The sequence below is a fragment of the Varanus komodoensis genome, unplaced genomic scaffold (genome assembly GCF_004798865.1).
Source record: "Varanus komodoensis strain SLA01 unplaced genomic scaffold, ASM479886v1 scaffold12, whole genome shotgun sequence".
NCBI lineage: Eukaryota > Metazoa > Chordata > Lepidosauria > Squamata > Varanidae > Varanus > Varanus komodoensis.
In genome coordinates, this window is record NW_025335349.1 from 2,484,292 (window position 1) to 2,505,998 (window position 21,707).

Genomic DNA, 21,707 nt, shown 5'->3' on the forward strand with positions numbered 1-21,707 from the left:
TTGGCTCTCATACAGACTAATACCTGCAACTGAGTCCTAGGATTAACTCAAATAAGGGAAGGCTCTCTCTACTTAGTATATTACTTTCGAAATGCTCATGCAGACCCACTTCGATAAAGAAGCATTTCTTTAGCCCTTGATGAAGGCAATTTTTGCAGAATATTAATATATATTCTGCATATAACACTTATTGTATGGAGCTGGATAGAAGCATTGCAGTCTCTACACTGACAAGCGTGTGTGGGGGCAAGTGCTTTGTAGCTAGACCTTGAAAACCATCTAGCACTTTTCCCTTAACAGATAAGAAATACTCTGTGAGTCATGGGCGATCAGCATTCAGCCTGGGAAGGCCTGGGCTTCCTCTGTAGTTTCACCCCATGGCAAGGATGCTACAGGGAGGCCTGGGGGAGTAGGGAAAAGAATCCTCTTCTTATCTCTAATCTGTATCCGCCCCCGTCATCACAGACTGGTGCTAACTGGGGTTGCGGTGGGGACACACTGCTCTGAGACATGCAGAAGCTCCTGAAAGCCTTTGCACAATGGGCCTTGTTTGTCCTTTGCTTCCACTGCATAGAGAAGGTGAAAGAATAATGGGATCACACTCAGCTGGAGCTTGCAGGCAAATGAAGGACAAGCAAAGATGGATTTGCAGCTCCGCTTGTTCCGTGTCCTCTCCCCAGCGAGAAAAAGGATGGGGCAGGTGGCATGGCTTCACTGGGCTTCTCCTTTAGGAGATGTTCTGTGTGCAACAAAGCTGATTCCTGGCAGATGGACTGGGAATCTCATCACCCCAGTATGTCCACCAGGAACAAGATGATGTCCCCTTTTATGTTATTCAGCCAGTGGAAAGCTGGTGGGGGATGGGGGGGTCATTCGGCTCCCACACGATTGTGGTTTCTCCTATTTGCCATGAATGCTTATCCTTTTCAGACGTCAGTACTCCCTTACTTACCTTGTTACAGCACCCCAAAGGAAGGGGATGTCTTTTCCCTCCCCACAAATGCCTGCTTCTAAAATACTCTGCTCCCTGGTCTGCATCACTGATTTAAACAAGCTAAAGGCCCTTGTCCTAAATAATCTGAAGCAGCGTGCTTGCCATCAGCTCTTGCCACTAACCCATTGGCTGCAAGCACTACAGTAAAATGTGCAATTTCCAATCTCATAAAGAGCTTAAACACCATGCTGCAGAAATATCTCCCCTTTTCCTATGGGAGGGGCATTGCTGGTATAATATATAAGAACCATGTCATATTGCAGAACCATTTGGTCAGAAAGCACCAAAGTTACAAATGTGCTATGGTAGCAAGTATTCCAGTTATATAAAAAGATCTACTTCAGACAATGGAACTTTAGCTAGGGATGTGTGAGAAATCCATTTTCTCTGGATTACTTATTAAGTTTATATTGTGCCATTTTTTTCTGCAAGGAACAAGGAAACTTACACGGTCTACCTCCTAAACTTACAACAGCCTACCTCACAGCTGCCTGGGCAACTGACTATATAGCTGCATCTCAAAAATAGTTGCCTTGATAGCTGCATCTCAAAAAATATGACTCATACAGGGTAGCTATAATTCCCATTCAGTTGATGATATAAATGGAAATGTCTGAGCTTTGTAAAGTGTAGCTGGTTTTAAAGTGATTGACATGAAAACTCAACTGGTGTTTCCATTTAATATTAAAAACACACATAACTGAGGGGACAATTTGCTTTCACAGCAAAACATGTACAAGAACAACCAGTATAGAAAATGATGGAGTCATGAATCAGATTTGTGCTTTCATGACTATATCTCAGTTTAAAAAAATACTCTTTTGGTAAAAATCCTAATGGTCATATTCAAAAAAACTGCTGTATCAGCAAGCGAATACTTAGGCTCACTTGTACCTGCTTTGTCCATAGAATATCATAACCGGCCTTCCCCAACCTTGTACCTCCAAACATGTTTGGACTGGAACATCCAGAATTCCCAGCCAATGGCCTTGCTGGATGGGAATTCTGGGAACTGCAGTGCAAATGCCTCTGAAGGCCGTCATGGGAAAGGCTATCATAGACCACAATAAAGCAAGTAGTTGTGGTACAGGGAAGTTATACTGGCAATGCACTAGTGGGAGAAAATCATTAGGCTGGATGTGTGTAGCTTTTGGTTTCAGCTCATTATATGGGATATTTTCAAAATTTGAGCTCAGCCAGCAAATATTACTGGTGTGCCTGTCACTGTGGACATCAGCATGCTATAATGCATGGTTCTGTTTCTGGAAAATAATAGCACAGCATGGCTTTTGAGTCGTGTTTCATTGCCAGCTTATGTTCTTGACTTTCTTGGCAAGTGGAATTGTTACTTAAAATTTGGGGAAATAAAACTGCAAGACTCAACCTTGAAATGTCTCCAGACAAAGAACAGTCTGACATGGCATGATGTCTTAGAAGATCAAAGAAAATAATATCCTCATCACCCACTGTTAGCATCCTCTTCCATTTTACTTCCTCCTGGATACCCTTGTGCCAGCTTGGTTTTAATGTTATTGAGAACCATAGATTGCCTGTGTCTTCAAGGAAATTCTAAATATTTTCTTGCCTGTACTAAAAATTATGTAACCAAACTCAACACATCCTGTAGAACTTGTTTTCTTTATCTTTTTCTTGGAATGGATGGACATGAGATGACACTCTTTGTGCTGGACAACTATGGGAGATCAAAAGAACAGTCTTCCTAAAAAGTCTCTTTCAGGAGTAGCACCAGCTGGATCCACACAGAAGTTGCTCAAGAGGGCATGCACTGGAATGACCATGCCATCCCTGTCGCCTCTCACCCAGTGGATGCTCTGACAAAGATGCAGGAGAGATGAGGTGGGTCTCAGTCAGGCAGAGTTGATGCTGCTGGCCAAGTTGCAGCTTCACACTCAAGGTAACAGGTATTGAATGGAATACCACACATTGTGGAATACCACATTGGCAGGGAAGGTCACCAATGGGATTCCCATAGAAGGTTCATCGCATCTCCAGTTTGTGCCATCTCAAGAATCACTGCAATTGTATATACTAGGTCAGTTCACTAAGTTCTTATTCCACATGGTTCTGTGTGGAAATGGACTATCACCAGTGCATATCTGAACCATCACTAGTTACCAGCATTGGAATATATTAATTTTAGGGAATAAAATGCAGATGTAGATCTTATGGATGTAAATAGAGTGTCTGAGAAATAAGTACATATATCATATATATGAATAGTAGACTAAACTTGTAAAAGCAATTAAGTCAAGGTTTTCCTGCTTTCAGCAACTGTATCACTTTTAGAATTTGTAATTGTATCTCTAGTGTACAATAAGAAATTTGTGTTTAAAACACTACATGCTAAGCAGAATCATCTGCAAATTCAAATTTAATTCATTCTAAAAAATCCATAATTACTTCACAAGCAACCAAGGAAGAATGCAAAGTCTGACTTTAAAACATAGTTGAAAATAAACTATTGATTGGATAAGAAATGTGTTACCATAAATAAGCAGAGCAAGTCATATTTGAAAATTCATACTTTATATGACTTTAAATTTAATATAGTCTGAAGGCTTGAATAGATTCACTCTTGCATAACCCAGAAAAAATAATTCCTTCCTGACAGGACATGTATTACTTTTAATTTCAATCCATGTGGGGTAAGAGTGGATGTAAGAACTGATTTACTTCCAGGCTTTTAAATGTGCTATATTCACAAAAAACGTTGGGAGAATGCATTGTACACTCCAGGTATAAATGGGCTTAGACTGAGCTGTCTATAAAATAAATGTTACGTTGTGGTCCAAGAACTCAGGTAATGTACTTGAAGATATGGCAGACATTTTAGGTAAGCACATGAGAAAATATGAACTTCCCAAATCAACAGGTAAACTGGAACAGGCAGATAAATGGCAACACTATCTTTTTTGTATTTTACATTCTGCATCAAGACCACTGTGTGTACGTGGGACAGGAGGTTTAAACCTGTCCCCATCCCACTGTTTGTTTCTCAAACTTTGCTCCCCAGATTGCTGTGGCCAACTATACAAAACAATGAGATATATGGATTTAGATGTTTTAAAATGCTGAAATATGAATAATTATATTTCTATACTGCCCAATAACTGAAGCTCTCTGCGCAGATCACAATAACAAATAAAATACAATAACAATACAATAAAGCATACAGTACAAGAAAACATCACAAAATACAGTATAAAAATTTAAAAGCCAGTATAAAACCAAATTTTCAATGCTACAATAGCTCATTCAAATTAAGCTACAAGACTGTGCTCAGTGAGAGTTCTAAGCAGGATCTGAATCAGTGCTGGATAAGTTCTTTAAACGATTTCCTCAGCATTGGCTTTCCAAACCAATTTCTTCTACCCTGAAGCTGTTAGTTGTCCAGTCAAGAATATCAGTTGCCTATAGTATTAAAAAAGGCAGGGGAAGAGCCAGTTTCTTTGTCACCAAACCTCATCTTGTCTTGTTGTACTGTAAAAACATCCTTTTTGTTCCCTCCATTCTTGCTTTTCTTTAAGTGGTCATGTATTAAGTAACTACCCTCTCTCTTTATACAAATTATCATCTGCCCCTCCCGTCAGCATTTTCCTTCCTGATTACATTATTTAAAAATTGATAATAAGGAAGAATATAGTTGGAGCAGGAAGTGGATTGTGAGAAGCTGGTGAGAAAGCACAAGTGGATCAGTCAATTAGGAATGGGGGCTTTGGGTTATGGTTTTTATACACAGGGTCCTGTGTGATTTGATCAGCAACTTTTAGGCTAAATAACTCATTTCCCCATTGGAAAAGAGTCATGAGATTATTTATTGAGCACCCACAGTCATGGTGTTTTAAATCTCTTTGCCATTCATAGCAAAGCAAAGAAATCATTGCCACATCATGCAGCTCTTGTTGTGAGCTTAAGTCTGTTATCTATATAGGTTAACTTTATAGCTTCCAGAATTGACATAATATCATGTTGTGAATTTCATGCAAGGCATACTGTTAGAGTAGTAACTCCTCTTTACTAGGCCTATTTGGAACAATCTGTAATTTCATGCTGTGTTCAATAAACTTATTGCCTGAAAGATTATATAGAACCGGATCGCACAAACCCCTTGCATCCTTGGGATAATGCAGTTCTTGTCCACTGAACTCCTCCAAGCAGCTTACTGGAATGTAACAACACATGTTTTCATACAATTGTTTTCACTAGTACTACCTCAAGGGCCACGAAGGACAAGCAAATGCAATTCTGTCAGGCAAGTTACTCTGAATACTTTAGTTCAGCTGTACTAATTCTGACTTTCAGAAGCACTGCGGTGAGTCATGGAGGCAGATCATGATATCTGTGCCCAATTTTGCATTCTACTGCATGGCTGGCTCAGGCAGGCTGCAGGACACTGGCATTCTGACCTGGTCTGCATATATATTTCCTGACCCTGAATCTCACAGATCAGTTGTTAGATCAGGGCATGAGCTACAAGCAGCATCAAAATGAGACCTGAAGCTTGATGAGTAATAGGAAGAAGATACTGCTTGACTGAGAAGGAGAGCAGTTAAGGCAAAGCAACTCCTTTATAATGGGCCCAGTCAACTCAGAAGCTACCCCCTTCCTTCCAGTCAGTAGAGGACACAAAGGTTCAGGTTGCCTACTTTGTCTCTGGTTTGGGGTTCATTGTAGGGATATATGAGAATTCCATTCACACATTAAAAAAGATGAAAATGCCCCACTCATAACCCTGAATTACTTTGGGAAAAGCTCATGCATTCTTGAGCTTGCAACTTTTTTTGCAAAATGCATCATATTGAAAAACAAATCCACAGATTAAATTGTGTGTTTTTCAAAAGGAGTGAACCTCCATTGTTTAATTATAGGGCTACCATCTTGGAATATCATGGTGAGAAAATGAGAGCCTCAATGGGTATGACAATTACTCATTTGCTCATTGCTAGTTCACAGTTCCAACTTGGAGCCCTTGACATAGATTTCCTCCCATTTAGCTCTTTCTGCCCATTGCACCACATTATTAATTCAACTTACATGAATTCAAATGAAGTACAGACATGCTTAAGGGTAAGAAAGTCACTCTAAACGTGATCAACATTCTGACTAGTAAGCATGTTTAGGGTGCAGTGTTAAATCTGGTGTTGCAAACACATTGGGAGATTAAGTAAAAACACTAACCCTTCTTAGATTTTCTCTATATTTAGGTTACTCATGTGAAGAAATGAGCTACCTTAGGCTGAGAATCAATCCCTGACCCAGTTGCCCAGGGAGCTTCATCATTGTGGGACTAAATCCAAATTTTCCAAGTTCTGGTTCAACACTCTAGTCACCACAGCACACAGGTTGTCCACCTATGCACAGAGAAAATTCAAAAGGGCCACTTCTCGAAAGCCAGTCTAATATTACTGCCCTTCCTCATTCTAAAATTCTGTTGACCATTAACTGGGATCCTTTGCATCCTTTCAGAATCTTGTTAATGCTAAGTTGTAAATTCTCCATCATGCTGAAATTGGTCCTAAGAATGCATTTTGAATAGTCTAATTACAGAGCTAGGTCTCATTCCTTGCACTGGCAATCTGGAAGAAACACAGGGTAAGTGAGATAAGGCCTATTAAGATCAGCTAGTGTGTATTAAGTTAGATCCTGGTTTATGAGTTGAACATGGCTACTCCTCTTTAGTTGACATGTTGGGCCAAAACTTTATACATTTAATGTTGCTGTACTAGAATCTAATAACTAGGAGGGAAGGAGCTGGAGGGGGAGAATTGGAGCAGACTTTAAATGACTTCATTTAAATTTCAGGTAGCAAAAGTACCCCTGGGACCAAATAGCCAATGAAAAATGCACATTGCTTGAAAAGACAAAAATCTACTAATTCAGGAAGGAAAAACACTCATGCCCCTTAAGCTACTAAATTACATTAATTAAGGTAACCCACACTCTCAAATTTCACAGAAATTTCCCCTCCTCATTCCCCACAAAAAATTTCCTTTGCCCTCCCCCAAGAATGGCCAAACCAACAGTGGTCCAAATTCCAAAGCCACTTTAGCCCTAGCCCGCTTCTCCACGCTCTGTGTAGTAGATGGCATTGACTACTGTGAATGGCAAGAACAGTTCGTGTTGTTATTTGTTGTGTAGAGTTGCTAGATACTAGTTCCCATTGCTTGACATAGGACAGACTGTGCCAGAGGTCGTGGATCCCCTTTGGTGTAGGCATGTAAGCGGAGGCAGGGTGGCTGTTTGTCAGGGACTCGGTGCCTCTTGCACCACCCAACAGGTTGGACTAGATGGACTGCGGTGCCCCTTCCAGTTCAGTGAGTCTGTGACTAAAGCAGGATTCACTCCTGAGAAATATCCATAGCATTGCAATGCATGGGGCAATTTAATTTGGTGTGATGTCACAAAAACAGCACACCAGATAGTGTGAATGCTTAACTGCACTGGGAGGACAGGGTGCTTCAAAGGCTGCTTTGCTTTTACTTTTCTTGCCATACCAAATTTCTTTCTAATTTAAAATTAAAGCAGGTCTCATTCTTCACTGACAACTTGGGACATGTGAGTATTCTGTTTCCTTTGTTTCCTCTGCTTATTTCATCATCCTGCTGCATTCTCTCGTTATTGGCGCTGTACCCTGTTACTATGGAATGCTTTGCTGTTGTATTCTTCAGAGGATTTTTTTATTGAATAAAGAATTTATAAAGACATTATACATCACTGTGACTCAATTAAGCAGGTATCCTAAAATACACAAGACGTTAGAAGATATTCAATGCTTACAAGTTACAGTCCACCACAGTACAATAATAGTATAATTTGTCATTCTCATACAAAGTCAATATAATCTAATGAGAGGAGAAAAATGTATCATTAAATATGTACTCTAATAGCAAAACTACTTCTGCGCTTTTAAATCAATAGCAGTTCTGCAAGAAGCCAATTAATGTGCATACAATGATATGCTTGAATGGCTAAATTGCAAAGCGTTGCCCCATTATATGTGTATGTGTGAGAGTGTGTGTGTGTGTACAGGGTGGGTAAATGTTTCAGGCTGGGTTTTTTGTATTTTGAGGCTTTTTAATGAAGATTCTGAGATGCCTGGAAGAGCAAAAGTGTGATGATGTTATCAGTCTGTGCAGGCTGCCAGAAGCTTCTGCTCACGTGCATTGTCATACTATGTCAGCTGCATAAATCTGGCTTTACAACAGGGCCGAGCGACTTCAGGCAGCCGGTAGGCCAAATGCCTTCCCCCATGAACTGCTGACAACAAAAATGGGTAGTGTGGGGAAATGAGCTCAGGGTCCATTCCAGGCTTTCACAGTGGTTTGTTGCCAATGGTGGCAAACACCAACTTTTCCCTCTTAAAAAGGGTGAGGTAAAGGATGGAGTCAGGCTGCATGTGGCCATGAGCTGCGTGCTGCTCGCCCCTGCTTCACGGTCTTCTTGGGTGTTACTTAATAGTGACAGCCAAAACATCCAGAGGCCTACTACAGACTCTATCCCAGCACAGACACCATGCTTGAGCAGCAGTGCTTGGGCAAGATGTCCTGAAAGACCTGTTTCCTGAGTAACCCTCCTCCTCATCATAAATTTTGTGACTGCCTATCTCTTTGCCCGGACCTTCTGGGGACCACCTGCATCACTGCCCAATGGACCACAGCAAAATGCCTGATACTGAGGCACGGCATTAGCCCATTAGCCTAGCGCTGTTGCCCACAACTGGCAGAGTCTCTCCAGGTTTTGAGCAGGATGTTTCCTGGCCTACATGGAAGTGCTCAGGACCTGGACCTCTGGCATGCGAAGCAGGTCCTCTGCTCTTGAACAACAGAAGGAGAGGGCAAAGTGAGCAGATGCTCCTCCTCCTTTAAGGCTCACTTGTTTGGAGTGGGCAGATGAGCAGGCAGTGAAAGCAAAGAGGCGCAGTGAGGTTTTGGTTGTTCTCAGTGGCCCTTGCTATGGGCCTCGGAAGATTCCCATCAATGGCAACCTCAGATACCAGACCTGCATAGCTCCCACCTTCCAGGTTACCATTCAGCAATGGCCTTAAAGTGCAAAGGCTGCCCCTGTGGAAGCTGCAGTGTGTGACTGCAGCTTGTGATCCTGTCACTGGCTGAACTGTGATGATTTGAAAGGGACTGGGGTAAGTTAAGTGGGAGAAAGTGGGGGTGGGGTGAAAGAAGAAAGTCTGCTGGAAATTAAATGCAATGATTACTGGTCTCCCTGAAAAGAAGCAGGATGGCATCACACCCTACACAACCATATTTTGAGCACTGGTTCATGCCAGAGGCCATAACAGAAGCCAAATAACACAGATGGTACTTTTTGATTGGTTCCAATTGCACTGGTTTTCTTCCCCATTTTATCTCTCTCCCTTCACACCTGCCTACACTGTGCCAAACTGGCAAGGGTGATCTGGTTTTGAACTACACCCACATGGCTTCTAATTTTTGCTATAGAAAGTATTACCACCCCACAGGAGAGAAAATCTATAACAAGGGCACATGGTATGAATGCGGGTCCACTTGCCAAATGCACAGACGAACACTACTTTCATTACATAAAAATGTATGGAAGTTAACAGTATATAGACAATTTCTCCCTTTCACTCCTTTGGAATGATCCTTATTAAATACATTCATATAGGAACTTACAAAGTCATATTTAACAGAGGCAGATGATTGGCCCATCTAGCACAGTACTGTCAACACTGACTGGCAGTGGCTTTCCAGAATTTTTGGAAGACCTATTTTCAGCTCTACCCCATGAAATTGGTGATTGAGCCTGGATCATTCTGTATCCAAAGAAGGTGCTTTTCTACTGACCCAGGATTCTTGCTACATGAGACAGATTGATGGGGTGGGCACATCAACTTTTTTCCAAAACCCCTTCAGAAGATCCCTATAGCACAAAGCAAGGCAAAGAAACATGCAGTAATTCCAGCCTGAATTTAAAAACAACAATGACAACAAACTAGCAAAAAGATTCGACAGGTTCACTCCCATTATATTGCCCTGAATATATATGATAGGAGTTGGGGAGATGGAGTTTAGACTAAAGTATATGGCATGAAAAGGAGAAAGACATTAAAACCACTGGTTACCTAAGATTTCCTGCATATATTTTACCTTAAACATGATCTTATTCACTGAATGCATGAAGCAGCAGCAAGAGCATGCTCGCTAGCCACAAATTTCTAGCCACACCTTTCCATGTTTGGCTGACTGCATGGCTCTTGGAGGGGTGACCAGGCAGCAAGGATTTTGTATAGGACTTCTTAGAATTAACTCTGGAATGAATAAAGTGGCAAAAGTCCCATCCTAAACCTTGCAGTCCAGATCCTCAGCTGGATCTCCATCTCTCTCCACTAGAAGATCAGTAAGAACATTCAGAAAGCCACTGGATCCTATTGGTCTCTATCCAAATGGGCTTCCTGACCCTGCAGGAAGGACATAATGCCATGAGTTCAAATCAGATCCAGAAACAGTCTGGCCATAACTCCAAAGTGTGCTCACTCCTAATAGATCCTGTTTTCTTATGGTTGTCAGAGCTGTAAATGTAGTTGAGCTTCACAAATTGCAGTAGCAATGATGTGAAAATTGACCTTATTCTAAAATGTAGCACCTTCGATTTGACCAGATCTCCAATTTGAGACTTTGAGCAATCATGAGAAAGAGTGAAAAGTGGGATAATGGCTCTGAGCATTCAGGTAGAATTTTGGAGAAGAGCAATTCTTCTTGCACTGCTTGTGGCAGGTAAGAAACGGTGGCGGGTCAGCATTTTTCATCAAGAGTGACTGCAGTTGGCTCAGGGTTATTTTCTGTGACACTTTTTATTCCTTAATTAATGTAAACATATGGAAAGCAGTTGCAACAGACATTTAAACATGATGCAGCAAGGGAGATCTATGTGGGTAGTTTGCTTTCTCTGATGCAGAATGCGCATACAGATCAGGCAAGCAGGAGGACAGATAAAACAAAACAGTTCTTCACTTGGGACATAATTAATCTATGGCAGCCTTCCCCAATCTGGTGGCCATCAGAGACACTTGGACCATAACTCCCAGAACTCTCATCCAGCAGGACCATTGACTGGGGATTCTGGGTGTCACGGTCCAAACATGTCCACAAGGTTGGGGAAGGCTGATCTATCTCTGAAATTAAATTCCACAGATAGCCACTAATTTGGATTGCTTTAAAAGGGGATTGGACAAATTCATGGAGGATATGGCTATCCATGGCTACTAGTTCTGATGGCTATAGTCTGCCTCCAGGATCAGAGGCGGTATGCCTATGTACCCCAGTTGCTGGGGAACATAGGCTGGAGAGTACTTTTGCACTTATCTGTTTGTGGGCTTTCCCTGGACCATTGTGTGAACAGAATGCGGGATTGGATAGATCTTTGGTCCTACCCAGCATGAAGATTTTTCGTCCTTATGTTCTGGACATACAGGCCTATTTGAGCAAGTCAGATCTGTCTATCTGTGCATCGCTGTTTGCACAGCATGATACTGGTGGTGATAGGTATTCCCTCTGCTGCATCTCCACTGGCTCTGTCTTTCATGCTCCTCATCACTCGCGTTGTTGTCCAGAGCTGGACTGAGGCCAACCTGTCAGAGAATTGAAGCTGGCCAAGGCAGAATGTATATATATGCAGTGAACAGAAAAAAATACTTCTGTACTTCACAAGGTAAAAGCTGCAACTGCAAAACAACAACACGGCAACAAGTCAAGTCTAATAAGGATGCCCCGATTTGTGCAAATCATAATTGTGCTAATTGTGCTTGACACATGCACTTCCTGGTTCCAAGTTTGCTCAAATATTTTGATCATTTTGCAGGAGCTCCCATGTCACCACCACCCAGAGAGTATCCTTTTGGTCACTGGGTCAGCAATGTTTCAGAAGGGCCTTGAGCTCAGAAGGTACACATTTTGCAGTGTTGCACATCCCTACCTAAACCAATGCCTACACTCACTGGTGGGCTGGATGGAGACTAATAAATTTAAGGTGCATCTTGACAAGACAGCTTCCTGGGATAAGCAGTTCCTGAGTCTGGGGATGGCTTCATTACCTGTTCACTTCAGGACTTAATTACTGAAACGCACTCTGTGTGGGACTGCTCTTAAGACTGGTCTGGAAGCTGGAACTAATGCAGAATGCAGCAGCTTAGTTTTTGTCAGGAGCTGTCTCTTTTGTCACACAGCTCCTTTCTTGAATGGGCTGCAGCAGTTGATGATTCATGACCGGGCAAAATTTAAGGTTTCCTACTAGCGTATAAAACCCTGAACATCATGCCCAGTGACTAAGGTCATCGGATGGGATGCTCCTGGTAGTTCTGCATGACTAGCAGTCCAGTAGGGTTTGACTTAGAGAAAAGACTTCATGGTGGTGGCCCTGTTTCTATGGAACTCCCTGCCTCTGGAGGCCAAGTTGTTACCAATACTGAGTTGCTTTCCATGCCTGCTGAAAAAAACTATTTCAAGTCTTCCCTGATTGACCAGACATATTTTTTAAAATCAGTGTTCTGCTTTTTAAACTTCTCATATAGTTTTATTTTTATTTTTCATTTCCCCAGAATGTAAAAATACACTATTTAGCTGAGATCAGTCCTCAAAAACTATCAAGGATGACTCTAATTTGTAAATATGTGCAACACTGTCAAAGACCCGGAATATACAGCATGTTCTTTGAAGCCCAGTAACTATGGATTAGGGTGGTATTTCTATCTATTATTTGTATTTTAAAAAATCTGGTGAAGCCAATAATATTCCATGTGAATCCTTTCACTTGGAATATATTTAACTATGAGCTGTCAAAACACTTTGCTCAAATATCCTCTGTTCTGACTTGATCCAATTATTCTTTCCTAAAATATAATGATATTACTCGTCTGCATTATTGAATAATTTTAGATACTAAGGCAGGCAGGTTTGGAAGAGGCTGTTACTATTTCACACACCCACATCACCATGAGGAAGAGAGCTCATTAATCATTTAGCAAGACATCACCTTACACAGGGCCCCTGTCAGCTGAAATGGAGCAGTGCCGTTGGAAAAATCGCATCTCGTATTATTATCCACTGGCTGCTATATCCAATTTAGTGCTGAGCAGAGCCACGTGCTCACCTTGCAATTAAAAAGACATGTGGGGTTTAAAATTAAAATAATCTGCTCCAAAGCTTCACAATTAGCTGGAGTAGGTGACAACACAATTTCAATATTTCTCACTTTGAAGGGTGGGAGGGACCTCAAATCACCAATAATCTGATGTGATGCCAAGTGAAATATTAATGCTTTGTTTATTTTATTTGTTTCGAAAAATGGTACTTAAGGCGGCTTACAGGACCGATAGAAAGCATTAAAAATACATTAAAATACAATAAAAGCATGACTATTGTCTATGTCTGAAGAAGACATTCATGCTAGGAAAAGTCAAAGGCAGAAGAAGATGACCAAATAAGAGAAAGATTCTCTGTCAAGGAAGCCACAGCCTTGGACATAGAATAGTTAAGCTGGGCTGTCATGGTTTTTGGAGGGTTTTCATTCATAGAGTCACCATAAGTCAGAGACAACTTGATGGCACATAACAACAACAACAACAACACACACAAATTAGAACAGCAGCCAGTGCAACAGACCCAGTTATGGACCAAGGTCCTTCTTCAAGACAGACATCTTTGCCAGGGGAGGCTGGTGCTCCATCTGAGTGGTGGGCCAAAAGGCAGGTCAGCAGAGGTGGGGCCAAAGGGTCACTCAAGATAGAGAAGTATTTGAATTCCCAAGAGTCAGCAACCCACAGAAAGAGAAAACTGAGGCACAAAACATGCAAAGTGGGGCTGGGAATCACACAAGCACACAAAAGTATTCCTTTGGACCCCCATGGTGCTGTTCCAACCATTACTCCTATTCCACCAAGAACCAAATGATTCTAGATAAAAACTGGGAAGGAATCTACACGACCATAATAACAATGATAATTATAATAATTAAAATAAGTCTTGATGCTCTCAGAGCTACACAGAAAAACAGCTTTTGGTAATACAAAAGCAAGTTGTGAAAACAACCCAAAATGGCTTGATGTATCCATCATAAAGAATTCACCAGTACAGGCCTACTCAGAAGCTGCAGAGTGCAAAATTTAAGATCATGCATATCTTGTAAGAAATACAGTCCAGATTGCTCAGGACATCCCTTTTCATGTAATAATAACAATGAGTGTACACCTTGGTAAGACAGGAGGGATCCCTTTGCAAAAACATAAAGACCTTCCTGCTTCACACACACACACGCACCTACCCATCCACTCACAGAAAGTGCAAACAGCAAAGATGTTCATGGGATTATGGCAATAACTAAAATAAGACATTCCGTAAGAAGCACACAGGAGAGCAGACTTTGGAATACACAGTCTCAGATAAAAGTCAGGCAGGCAGGTTGCACCTGTGCTGGGTCCTGAACACCTCCGCTTAGCCTAGAAGATCTTCTCCCTTGCAAGGGAAGGAGGCACCTCTGATTAGCCAGCTCAGCCAATTTTTGCAGCACTGCCCTCTGAAGCACTGTTTGGTGCTGTGTGCCAGGCTGATTCTGAAGGCTCTCTGCTCAGGTTAAGGCTCTGGAATAGCAGGAGCATATGTGAGAGTTAACAAATGCTCAGTTGTGGATCTGAGGCTGCTGCCTTTCCTGAGACCCTTCTGAGCTTCTGAAGTGGAGCAGCAGCTGGCCACCACAGCAAAGCCAGGCTTTCTTGGTGAAGCTTTTTTTAAAAATTATTTTTAAGAGTTATGAGGGATTGGGAGACCTGTGGAGGAGTAGTTTCTAACTGAATGCTTTCTAGCTGGAGACAGCCCTGGTCGTTGCTTGCTGGCAGATGGATAGCAGAGCAAGTTCCATAACTTGGTAACTACCACCAAAAAGACCATCTCTCATGTTGCCACCGAACACACCTTGGAAGTTTAGCAGTCTCAAAAGTAGGACCTCTCCTGGATATCTGAAGAACAAGGCAGAGTTGTATGGGATAAAGTGATTTTTCTGGTTGCCTGGCCTTAAGCCTTCTCGAACTTTACAGGCTATACCCAGCAGTTTGAATTAAGCCTGGAAACATGCGGGTAGCCACATATTCCTAGTAACCAACAAGGGTCAACCAACCCCAGCATGGCTGCCACATTCTGGCCCAGCTGAAGTTTTGGAACAATTTCCAAAGGCATCCCTACATAGACGGCTTTTCAGTATTCCAAACCGGATGTAACTAAGGTATGTATGACTGTGGCCAGCTTAGGTGTCTCTACGAACAGACACGGTTGCTGCTCATTCAAAGGCAACATGGCTTCTTTACACCAGCCTTTCAGAACCTGGTGCCCTTCAGATGTTTTTAACCTCATTTCCCATCATTCCCAGCCAGTATGGTCTTCTGAAGATAGTAGATGCACTTAGGAAACCTTTGCAATTATTTTTTTTTTGTAATTAGTTCTTTATAAGGAAATTAATAGCACTGGGGAAAAATGCTTTGGGTTAGGGAAAAAATGAGGAGTAGAATATTGAATTTAAGGGAATTGTGAAAGATATTGAATTCAGACTTTGGAAAAAGGAGAAGATGGTGAAGATGAGACTTCTCCTATAGTGTAGAATTTCACAGTATGACTGTGAAAAGGCTTGGCAATATGAATATTTAAGGGCCAAGCTAAGGCCAAAATATTCCCTTGGCAGTTACCTTTCACTTAGATTACTATATATTGATATGAATATTTATTAGGCTATGGTTGTATTAGCATCAAACATAGCAACATTGCACTTTAGGCTGTGTCAGCACTTCTCTTAAACTCCATCTGGCAATGAATAGAAACCCTTTAAAGTTGAAACATATCATCTAATATTTCAGTCAGGAGAGGTGCTCGCTTTGCAAAATTATATTGTTCCTTTTTTTTTTTTTAACAAATAACCCTTAGAGATGAACCTGACCTAACAAAAACACTGAAAAACTAATGTACACTTTGAGATGCATTACATGCTAAAAAGTCTGAGTTGTGGAAACTGTACGCAGAGGTATAGTGTATTAGAACTAATTTTCTTGTATTCTGTTTTAAAACCTATACACGATAATCCAAAATTATGAAGGTGCCTTTGACTGCATAGCTAGGATCAGACTAAAGAGGAAACTAACTTTTTCCCTTAATTTTACAATCCTATACGGGCACATCTGAGAGTTACCTCCATGCATAGACCTTCTTTAAGGCATTTCTCCAGAACAGGAGTGAGGGTTTTAAAGACCAGGGCATTCCAACAATGGGGCAAGAGAGTATAGGGAAATTTTAATAGATAACCACTGTTCATCTTTTCCTGTGTGATCTATACAATTCAGTGGAGTCACCTAAAGTAAGCAGAGTAGATTCAGTGTGCAAAAGTTAGAGACCAGGTGAACTTTATGGACAATGCCAAATGAAGTCTAGAAGGCTGTAGGTAATTTGCAAATGTCATTGGCCCACAGAAAGAAAGTCCAAAGAAAGCCTATTAATGAATGGGAGAATGAATCATGCACCTCTCACACAGGCTGTGCTGCCCTGAAAGGAGATATTTGGTCAGATAAGGAAAATCTTCTCAGTCATCTGGTTCATGTCCCATTATTACTCAAGCAGCCTTGGGGCCAAAATTAGAGGTGTAGAAAATGGATATGGACACAAAAACCTACTTTTCAGCTTGTATGCCCTTTCAGCCGAATTGCATCAACAGATCTACATCTTGAGACAGCATTCAAAAAGGAGAGGAGCACAGTCCACCATGAACATCTCCATGCCCAATGAAATAAATGTTATTTATGCAGAACACATCTGTTGGGACTTTGAATGTTTCATGTTCAATGGAGTTTGCACACTCTCTGTGGATGGTGTTCTTTCTGAATTCCTGAGATCCACAATCCCACTAGCTGGAAAACACTCTTGATTTTCAAGTGAAAACATGCCTTTGTAATTTTTTAAAATTACTTAGTTTTGTATAAGTATTTTAGATAAATATCCCAAAGAAATGGCAGCTATTCCTTGGTTAAATGCAGTGACATACACAAAACAGAAATACTATCTTCTGCCTTCCATCCTCCGTTATATTTTTCATAATATTCTTCAACCTGCCATATAGTCTTCTTAATATAATCAATCTACTCTTTATTGTCATTACAGTAAAAAATACAATCTGAGTTTTAAAGATACTGAAAATATTAGTAAATACCAGTTAGTTTTTTATCTACATGCCTTCGGCATAAAAACAAATCCATCACTTTAAATCAATGTGTTATTCTATTCCATCTGTCAAATTCCCAGAGTTTGGAAAGTTAGGCTTTTAAATCATTCCTGTTCTCTGTAGTTTTCACTGTAGCATTCATTGTCTACGGTGGAAATAAGTAAAATACCAAAAGTAGCATGAATAAAAATACATTTTTAAAGTACACAAAAGGGCATATTCTGCTTGACAAATAATTTGATTGCTGTATAAGTTTGACAAATAAATTTAGAAGTGTATATATTGCAATTAAATGCAATTAGGATTTCATTTCAGTTTCCAAATCAACTGAAATTGTTCAATATACAATGCCAACGGGAACAGAAGAACATTTAAAAAATGATTGCACATTTCTGAATTAGCTTGAAAAGTGTATATTTTGTGAAAAACAACATTTTGTGAAACACACATTTCTTTTTAAGAATAGCATTTTCATGCTTAATCAATGGCAAAAGTGTACACATCTGAAAAAAGTTCACAGCAATGTGCACTTTCCGTATGTAAATGTACTGGAAAACAAAACATAGACAAAAACTGGAGTAAATTGAACTGATCTTTTGGTGAAATTTGGAAGATTTCAGCAAGCTCAAACAACAAGCTCCCTCATTCCTAATGTAAAGGTGTTTAGCAGGATCTATCAAATTATCTCAATCTTTCTTCCACTTAAGCCAGGGCTTACCTTGGTGCTAGTTTTGAGACCCAGAATAGTTTCCTCCCACACAGTGCGGAGGGGTTCAGGATGCATATATCCCAAAGGGAGAAACTCAACAAACCAGTTGAGACTAGAAGTAACCTTCCTTCATTGCACCAGATGTTTGACCCACATGTGCAATCATCCTTTTGCTCTCCATCAGTACAACATCACCAACAAATTGGTGTGATGGCAAATTTTGAAGTGTGGGCACTATCCACAACAGTCCTAAAGCCACAGCCAAAGGAAAGCCCAAGACTTCAGGCAGCTCTCTTGATCCAGATCAACAAACCAGTTAGAGCAGTTTTATATCGCTAATTGGGCCCTAATTTCTCCTTCAAGACCAAGCCAGTCCAAAATACTTTGCATTACTACAGGGAACTATATTTTGTCACTAGCTACTCCTAAGCCCAAGAAGAACAGGAACATCTAAGTAGCGTGTGTGTGTCAAATTACATCAGCATTGCTGCTAATAAAACAGTATCCGTACCAGGACTGCATTCCTGCGAACCCTAGATCCACTATACTACGGTCACCAAATTAGGTCTAGGTATTCCCATCCCACGAAGTGCAGTTTCTTTCCATTTACACTCCAGCTGCAGTAATAGTTCAAGTTCCAGAGATTCAGCTTCAGTGTTAAATAAAAGCCCTTGTCTCCAAATTGAATGCTTCTGTGAAGATTTTTTTAACATATTCACTATCCTAACAGTTCTGTGCAAAAATGCTAAAATGTGACAAAATGTCTTCAGTTGTAATGCTCATCATTGTCCTTGAACCTACTGGATAACTACAGTTGTTTCAACTTGCCTAAAAACTATTGAAAAATGTAAATAGTCAATGGAGCATAAACAGTTGAATGTGACATTAGCTTTCATTTTCAATCATTTGAACAGCACTTTAAAAAAGGGGGGGGGAGCAGTTCAGAAAAAGAAATGGTATGGCTTTAAAAGTGGTATACTTCATTTTCTTTCTCTTTATTTTGTGCTCTCTCTCTCTCTCTGTTTTACAGTTCCTTCCAAAATTATAATTTACTGTACGACTCATGCATAGATGTTGTTATGGGACACAGACTCACAGCTATTTATGTCTCTCTCTTTAGATTTGTGGTGGGGGTATTGAAGAGAAGGAACATTTCCAATTAAATACTTTGAATGTGAGATTTATTTTACCAGGATGTAGGTCTGTACTTTGGCTATTGCACATCTAGATCAAGAAACCTTGTATATTCATGCATGTACAGCTAAAGGTAACCTACAAATTACAGCATAGAATGAACAAAAGTGTTCATTTTCTTGTGTAGTGAAAAGAGCCTATTCATTGCTTGGCCAGAAGAATGATGTACATGAACTAATAAGGACAACCATGTGATCCTTTTGTATTCCTTTCAGGAAGAAAAATGTTGGGGGCCTGTCTCTCCCTGCCTCTCTCTTTCTAAGCACATCAAGACAAGGAACTTCTAACTCGAGTCTTTTTTATGCTAACACTGACCAGAAGAAGAGTATTGCAGAAATCCTTAACACACTTCACCATTTTAACTACAATGATCATAAAATTAGGGTACCCTTACAGTTGCTTGGAGCCACCTTTCTGCGATACATTTTCACACTTTCCGTGACTAATTCAACCGCAATAGTGGTGCTGATAGATAGATGTTTCCCATAGGACTGGCACAATAGCAGCCCACATCAGAATTAGTGCTTATATTGAGTGTTGAACTAACTGAAGCCCCAGTCACTTCAATGGGTCTACTCTAAGTAGACCAAAGATGGAACACAATCTTAGGAAACAGACCGCATTTATTCAATACTGCCAATTCCATCAGCAAAACTCTGATGAATAACTGTGTTTCCTCATGCAGAGAAACAAAGGCAGAGTTGTTTGAGAAATAGCCTATAACACATACTTACAGGATGAGAAGGTTATTATAAGCAGGACTCTTTTATGAAATAAAACACTCTCTACAAAAAGTAGCCTTACTACTCCTTTTTGAAACATAGATGAATCCAGCATCTATATCAGGTTCCATCTTGAGAAATACCTCATCAGCTCAAGAGAAATGAATGAAGGTTATGAATGAGAAAGGCTCAACTTTGATAAGGGTATAATTAGGTATGTCTCTGTAGCCATCATTCAACCCCAGTAAAGGCCATTGCACACATTTTACTCAGAGACAGAGCCAACTTTATCATGGTGATGCAGTCAGTCAAGTCTTCCTTTTTGATACATATGTTTGCATCAGAAAACACAGACTAGTTACATTCCCACTCCTATTTCTAAAAAGTGATGCATAGAACAGCCCTGCACATGTATGCAGAGATGCTCCATTATGGAAAATAAGTCACTCAGGTTTCAGGGAAGTCAGTTTGGGCGCTACCATGCCCACAGTGGCTTTAACATGAATTTCTTCAAACAGATAAAGAAAAGCTAAGTGGTAAACAAGCAAATCTTAAATCATACTACTAAATAAAGCCAGGAATGCTTTCCACCTCTACTTCCAACATGTATGTATGTATGTATGTATGTATGTATGTATGTATGTATTTATTAATGCGTTTGTCTGCCGCCCATACTCCAAGTTGAGTCTCTGGGTGACATACTGCACTTAGTGTTGATGTGATGTCAAATGAGTAACCCATCAAAATCTCAACTGTGTTTCTCCATTTCTTAATAGGACACATAAATAGGACTTTCACAAGTAAATTTAGTTCTCCATAAAGGTCATGGCCAGGAGCTCAAGTCAGTCTGTCTTAAAATGTGGGTTTAAAAAGATGAATTAAAATGTGGCTCACCACATCCTTTGCTTTAAGTGGCAAGCCTCAAAACACATCAGCACCTTCAGTTTAAAACACCTTGCTTCTCCCCAGAAAATTCATATAACTCTGCCTCACTGGACAAAACTGGTTTCAGATCTCTCCATGTCAATTGACTTTGACTTATATTTCAAGTGCTGAGTTAGAACAGCCACTCCAGACTATTGCCCATCACATTAAGCTACAAGAAGTTCAAGGCAAAAGCCATCTCTGTGATTTGCTCTCTTTAAGTGAAAAACCCCACATGGCCAACACACATTAGCTCCTTCTTTGTTCTTCTTTTCTTCCTGTTTAAATTGTGGTCCTTCTCCCATTAAGGTACTCACGTATTAATTAAAAACTTAGTAATATTTTCAATGTCTGTCTTTAAAAATTGGCATTGAATTTCTAAGAATAAACCCCATCCAATCAAAAAATGTATATTCTGCAATAAATCTTGAAAGATATTCATGTTTTATGTCAGATGGAACCAAGAGAATGGCAGATCGCTGATGATGTTAGATTAACAATATCAAAGAACTGTTCTGTTCTTTCTAAGTGTGCTGTTGGAAGAAATGAATTATTAAGAAATCTGTCCTTTTGGACATCATTAAATTAAGCAGATATGATACAAACAAAACCACATAAGCTTTACTTATTACAAGTCATCCATGTTGAAACCTTAGAAGTTGTCATAGACAAATAAAGAAAACTGAGATAATTAATAATAAATAAATGGGTGAACATTTAATAAGAAATATTTATTAGTCCCATTCGTTCAAATACCAATTTTCTTGACTTAAATTGGTTAATCTGATAATCTCAGAATCGCCCAAAAGGGTCATCAAAAAAGCAAAACATCATGTGCTGTGACTTCTCCTGTACAATGGCATTGACACTGGATGACTCGCCACACAACAGCCACCAGTGATTAAGATAGTGCAAAAGCTAA

The 21,707-nt window shown here is 40.2% G+C and overlaps 1 protein-coding gene across 1 annotated transcript in view; it reads right to left on the reverse strand.

Annotated features, from left to right (window-relative positions):
• The window catches only part of KHDRBS2 (KH RNA binding domain containing, signal transduction associated 2), a 387,570-nt gene that overhangs the window by 96,229 nt on the left and 269,634 nt on the right, over window positions 1-21,707 (reverse strand). The gene's annotated exons all lie outside the window — the stretch shown is intronic.